The sequence below is a fragment of the Oncorhynchus clarkii genome, chromosome 29 (assembly GCF_045791955.1).
Source record: "Oncorhynchus clarkii lewisi isolate Uvic-CL-2024 chromosome 29, UVic_Ocla_1.0, whole genome shotgun sequence".
Taxonomy (NCBI): Eukaryota; Metazoa; Chordata; class Actinopteri; order Salmoniformes; family Salmonidae; genus Oncorhynchus; species Oncorhynchus clarkii.
The window spans coordinates 16043159-16049280 of NC_092175.1; positions in this window are offsets into that span (position 1 = coordinate 16043159).

Genomic DNA, 6122 nt, shown 5'->3' on the forward strand with positions numbered 1-6122 from the left:
CCCTCCAGTACATAAAGTCTCACTGATTGATGATTGTATGGCATTAACAAGTTGAGAATTTCTGTCCTTGCTAATGTAAATCTATGTAAATTCCTGCCTGTTGGTACTTTTAACTGTGACTTCCTGGACCGAGCCAAAGGTAAAATACTTAATTATGTAGAATTTAGATCATTTGATTCTAGTTAATGACTCCATAGTTCATACCTTTTCTCTTCTGGCTTGTCACAGGGCACTTATGATGTATTTCACAGAGCTACTACAGTATCATGCAGAGTACATTATTAGTGATGTAGTGAAACTTTGATCTGGGGGTTTATTTATAAGTGTCTCTATTTATAAGTGTCTCTATAAGTGTCTCTATTTATAAGTGTCTCTATTTATAAGTGTCTCTATTTATAAGTGTCTCTATTTATAAGTGTCTCTATTTATAAGTGTCTCTATTTATAAGTGTCTCTATAAGTGTCTCTATTTATAAGTGTCTCTATAAGTGTCTCTATTTATAAGTGTCTCTATAAGTGTCTCTATTTATAAGTGTCTCTATAAGTGTCTCTATTTATAAGTGTCTCTATAAGTGTCTCTATTTATAAGTGTCTCTATAAGTGTCTCTATTTATAAGTGTCTCTATAAGTGTCTCTATTTATAAGTGTCTCTATAAGTGTCTCTATAAGTGTCTATTTATAAGTGTCTCTATAAGTGTCTCTATTTATAAGTGTCTCTATTTATAAGTGTCTCTATAAGTGTCTCTATTTATAAGTGTCTCTATAAGTGTCTCTATTTATAAGTGTCTCTATAAGTGTCTCTATTTATACGTCTCTATAAGTGTCTCTATAAGTGTCTCTATTTATAAGTGTCTCTATTTATAAGTGTCTCTATAAGTGTCTCTATAAGTGTCTCTATAAGTGTCTCTATAAGTGTCTCTATTTATAAGTGTCTCTATAAGTGTCTCTATAAGTGTCTCTATTTATAAGTGTCTCTATAAGTGTCTCTATTTATAAGTGTCTCTATAAGTGTCTCTATTTATAAGTGTCTCTATAAGTGTCTCTATTTATAAGTGTCTCTATAAGTGTCTCTATTTATAAGTGTCTCTATAAGTGTCTCTATTTATAAGTGTCTCTATAAGTGTCTCTATTTATAAGTGTCTCTATAAGTGTCTCTATTTATAAGTGTCTCTATAAGTGTCTCTATTTATAAGTGTCTCTATAAGTGTCTCTATTTATAAGTGTCTCTATAAGTGTCTCTATTTATAAGTGTCTCTATAAGTGTCTCTATTTATAAGTGTCTCTATAAGTGTCTCTATTTATAAGTGTCTCTATAAGTGTCTCTATTTATAAGTGTCTCTATAAGTGTCTCTATTTATAAGTGTCTCTATAAGTGTCTCTATTTATAAGTGTCTCTATTTATAAGTGTCTCTATTTATAAGTGTCTCTATTTATAAGTGTCTCTATAAGTGTCTCTATAAGTGTCTCTATTTATAAGTGTCTCTATAAGTGTCTCTATTTATAAGTGTCTCTATAAGTGTCTCTATTTATAAGTGTCTCTATTTATAAGTGTCTCTATAAGTGTCTCTATTTATACGTGTCTCTAAGTGTCTCTATAAGTGTCTCTATAAGTGTCTCTATAAGTGTCTCTATTTATAAGTGTCTCTATAAGTGTCTCTATAAGTGTCTCTAAGTGTCTATAAGTGTCTCTATTTATAAGTGTCTCTATAAGTGTCTCTATTTATAAGTGTCTCTATAAGTGTCTCTATAAGTGTCTCTATAAGTGTCTCTATTTATAAGTGTCTCTATAAGTGTCTCTATTTATAAGTGTCTCTATAAGTGTCTCTATTTATAAGTGTCTCTATAAGTGTCTCTATTTATAAGTGTCTCTATTTATAAGTGTCTCTATAAGTGTCTCTATTTATAAGTGTCTCTATAAGTGTCTCTATAAGTGTCTCTATAAGTGTCTCTATTTATAAGTGTCTCTATAAGTGTCTCTATTTATAAGTGTCTCTATAAGTGTCTCTATAAGTGTCTCTATTTATAAGTGTCTATTTATAAGTGTCTATTTATAAGTGTCTCTTTATAAGTGTCTCTTTATAAGTGTCTATTTATAAGTGTCTCTTTATAAGTGTCTCTTTATAAGTGTCTCTTTATAAGTGTCTCTATTTATAAGTGTCTATTTATAAGTGTCTCTTTATAAGTGTCTCTTTATAAGTGTCTCTATTTATAAGTGTCTCTTTATAAGTGTCTCTTTATAAGTGTCTCTATAAGTGTCTCTATTTATAAGTGTCTCTTTATAAGTGTCTCTTTATAAGTGTCTCTATAAGTGTCTCTATTTATAAGTGTCTCTAAGTGTCTCTATTTATAAGTGTCTCTTTATAAGTGTCTCTTTATAAGTGTCTCTATTTATAAGTGTCTCTATAAGTGTCTCTATAAGTGTCTCTATAAGTGTCTCTATAAGTGTCTCTATTTATAAGTGTCTCTATTTATAAGTGTCTCTATTTATAAGTGTCTCTATTTATAAGTGTCTCTATTTATAAGTGTCTCTATTTATAAGTGTCTCTATTTATAAGTGTCTCTTTATAAGTGTCTCTTTATAAGTGTCTCTATTTATAAGTGTCTCTATTTATAAGTGTCTCTATTTATAAGTGTCTCTATTTATAAGTGTCTCTATTTATAAGTGTCTCTATAAGTGTCTCTATTTATAAGTGTCTCTATGTGTCTCTATTTATAAGTGTCTCTATAAGTGTGCCATTTATGATTCATAGTTTTTTTTCATTTTTTTTTTTCAAGTAAACTTTTCCTTGTATTTTCTTCACCCACTGTTCCTGTTAAATCCAATAATAGTTATGTACTAAGTTGTAACACCAGGAGGCAGCAAAAACAGGACGTATGTGTACCTGTGGCACATCATTTTGAAGCATGAATCTTAGTTTGTATAACCAAAGCGTCATAGTGATGCATACAGCATAGTAATTAAGCCAACTCTTCCTTAACCACAAGAGAACTTTTAACTAGCTTTATGTATAAGGCTTGCCGCTTGTCAGGCTCAAAGACTGGTTGATCCTGTGTGTGGGTGTGCACATGTGTTCTCATTTTGATGGACACTTAATTAGATCTGATCAAAAAGCTGGTCTCCTCAGGTCACTGTGTGATTGTCGTGTGACAAATAACGATTTTGAGTATTTGGGTTTGGGACACTGCTGTCATCTGTCGTTTGTGCTTTTTCCTTCAGTCCAAGTGTCAGTCAACAAATTGGCGTGGGGCTCATTTGTATCGGACAAGGTAAGACAAATGCCACCTTACTCCCTATATAGTGCACTACTTTTGACCAGGGCCCATAGCGCACTATGGAATAGGGTGCCATTTGGGACAAAGACCCTGACTACTTTGTTTCTCGTTGGAGAAGAACATGGGTAGGAGTCCTCTATACTCTACCAGACCACTACTGCACATTCCACGCCAAACATTTATGGATATATTCCAAGCTGGGTAGTTTGTGACTGTGTCTCATAGAGCCCTTTGCTTGTAATGTGAATCAGAACTCCGTTATCCCCTCTGTTATTCCCCGGGGGTGAGATCATCTTCGGAATCATTTTACAATGACAGCATACACAGCCTTTGTACGGTGTTGTACACACATCTGATAGTGGCCTGAGTGGAAGGAGAGCAGAAGGACATGTTGTGTGAAATGAAGAGCTTTGAGTGTGTGTGTGTGTGTGTGTGTGTGTCTTTTGAGAGGTGTCTGGGCACTCAGCTGTGCCTGTAAGTGCAGAGTTATGTTGTGTTCTGAGCAGGCTGTCTGTAGATATGACGCCACATGGCACATCTCTGTCCCCATCTCTCTGTCTACAACAGAGGCTAACCCGACTTTGCTCTTGACAGTCAAGCGTGACAGGTCCCCAGCCCTGCCTTCCCCCTCTACACCAGTCTGCTGACATGTACTGTTCTCCTATGATGGCCTACAGTAGCTGTTGAACATGTTAGCCCTTTGTTTACCTCTTTAAACCTTTCCAATTCAAAGCTATCACTTTGGCCTGTATAATGTGCCATTTTCAATCTGTGCACGTTTGATATAATCCATGTGAGAAGTTTTTATCTTGTGTTGTATTTCGATTGCATCAGAGCAAAGAAGCAGCGATTGTCATGAAGCGTTGAGGCTTTGCCGCTTCTCCGGTGTCACTGCTGTTGCTGCTGCTCTGCCCCCCCGTCCAGGGTCCTCGTCTGTCTCAGCACTTCTCCATCTGCCAGGACAGAAACAGTCTGCCTGGAGAATAACCCTGGTTGGATCTAATTACAAATCTTATCAGTTCCTGATGGGATAGGCTTTGCTGTCACATCAGCAGTGCAGGGCAGACTGTGAAAGAGACTTTTGGAGAACATACAGCACCATACTGTGTAACTTTAATGGCCCTCATTTCCCTCATACTGTTCAGTTTTCGGACTCGTATTTGTCTTATTATTAGCAGGAAAGATAATATCTGAGTGCCGAGGATTATGGGTACCAGGCCCAGGGGAAGCGCCAGGGGGCTTGCTGCTGTATGTCTTGCTGTGTGTGTGTCTCGATGATACTCTAGCAGGCATAGGCTTCTGTAAGCTTCTAATTGTCGCCTGGAGAGGAATTTGAGAGTTTTCACAAGCTGTCTGTGAGCCCCTTGCCAAGAAATTAGGATCTGAAAGATCTATGAGGACACCCACAGAAATTAGTTAACCTCCAAGCATATCCAGCTCCTTTTCCACATAACAACCCGAAAAAGTCACAAACTTACTCTTACTAAAAGTAATGGTCTGAGTTTCAAAGTGCAAGTATAGTTCCCGACATTGTGGGAACTGTAGTAAAGAGGTACCACATAAAGTGTGCTGTTTGTTAAGGATATTTAAGAGCGCCTGGACATTGAGAAGCTGAGTGTTTCTGTCCTGGCAGATGGAGAAGTGCTGAGACAGACGAGGCCCTGAGTCATTGATATCCCATAAGATCAGTCATAGAAATAGCTTTCTCTGTGATGTAAGTGCTGTACTTCCCAAAGGTAGTGAAAGTCCTGAAATGATCCTCCTCCTCCTCCTGTATGGGGTGATCCATGGGCGGTGCAGACTGGCAGAAAATGAAAATGGGCTGGTGAGATCAGTTAAATTAATTTGAGTTAAATACATCTGAGCTGAGACCTTGGCTCCAGCGCCGTTGCCCGGACTTGGTTATCTATCATGGAAATGTCAGGTGCAGCGCCAGGCTTCCTCAGATGAGAAATTAACAGAGAGGAGGTAGGAAGAAAGGAGAAAGATGGATTTGCTTCGGGTACTCTGTGTCCTGTCCAGAGTTGACACCAAAAACAAAGACAACCTGGCAGTCATGGTCGTATTCATTAGTACACACCGTAGCAACCATTTTGCAAAGGAAAACATTTTTCTATGTTTATTATTGGAGGTTCAGGTAGTCCCTGACGTTTTCTTCCATTTGGTTTCCATTTGGTGACTACTGGCTAGTCAAGCAGACAGATTGACAATCTGCACTGTATATAGTCATGTTGTGTTTTACGACCCTATACTGTATATAGTCATGTTGTTTTTTATGCCCTATTCTGTATATAGTCATGTTGTTTTTTACGCCCTATTCTGTATATAATCATGTTGTTTTTTATGCCCTATTCTGTATATAGTCATGTTGTTTTTTATGCCCTATTCTGTATATAGTCATGTTGTTTTTTATGCCCTATTCTGTATATAGTCATGTTGTTTTTTACGACCCTATACTGTATATAGTCATGCTGTTTTTTACGACCCTATACTGTATATAGTCATGCTGTTTTTTATGCCCTATTCTGTATATAGTCATGTTGTTTTTTACGACCCTATACTGTATATAGTCATGTTGTTTTTTACGACCCTATACTGTATATAGTCATGCTGTTTTTTATGCCCTATTCTGTATAGTCATGCTGTTTTTTATGCCCTATTCTGTATAGTCATGCTGTTTTTTATGCCCTATTCTGTATATAGTCATGTTGTTTTTACTCATTATTTTTTATCCATTATTCACTGACACTATTTCAATGAAATGTTTTATCTAATCTTTGACTCTGCATTGTTAGTCGACACCTGTTGTCTACAAAGCATGTGACAAATAACATTTGATTTGATTTAATC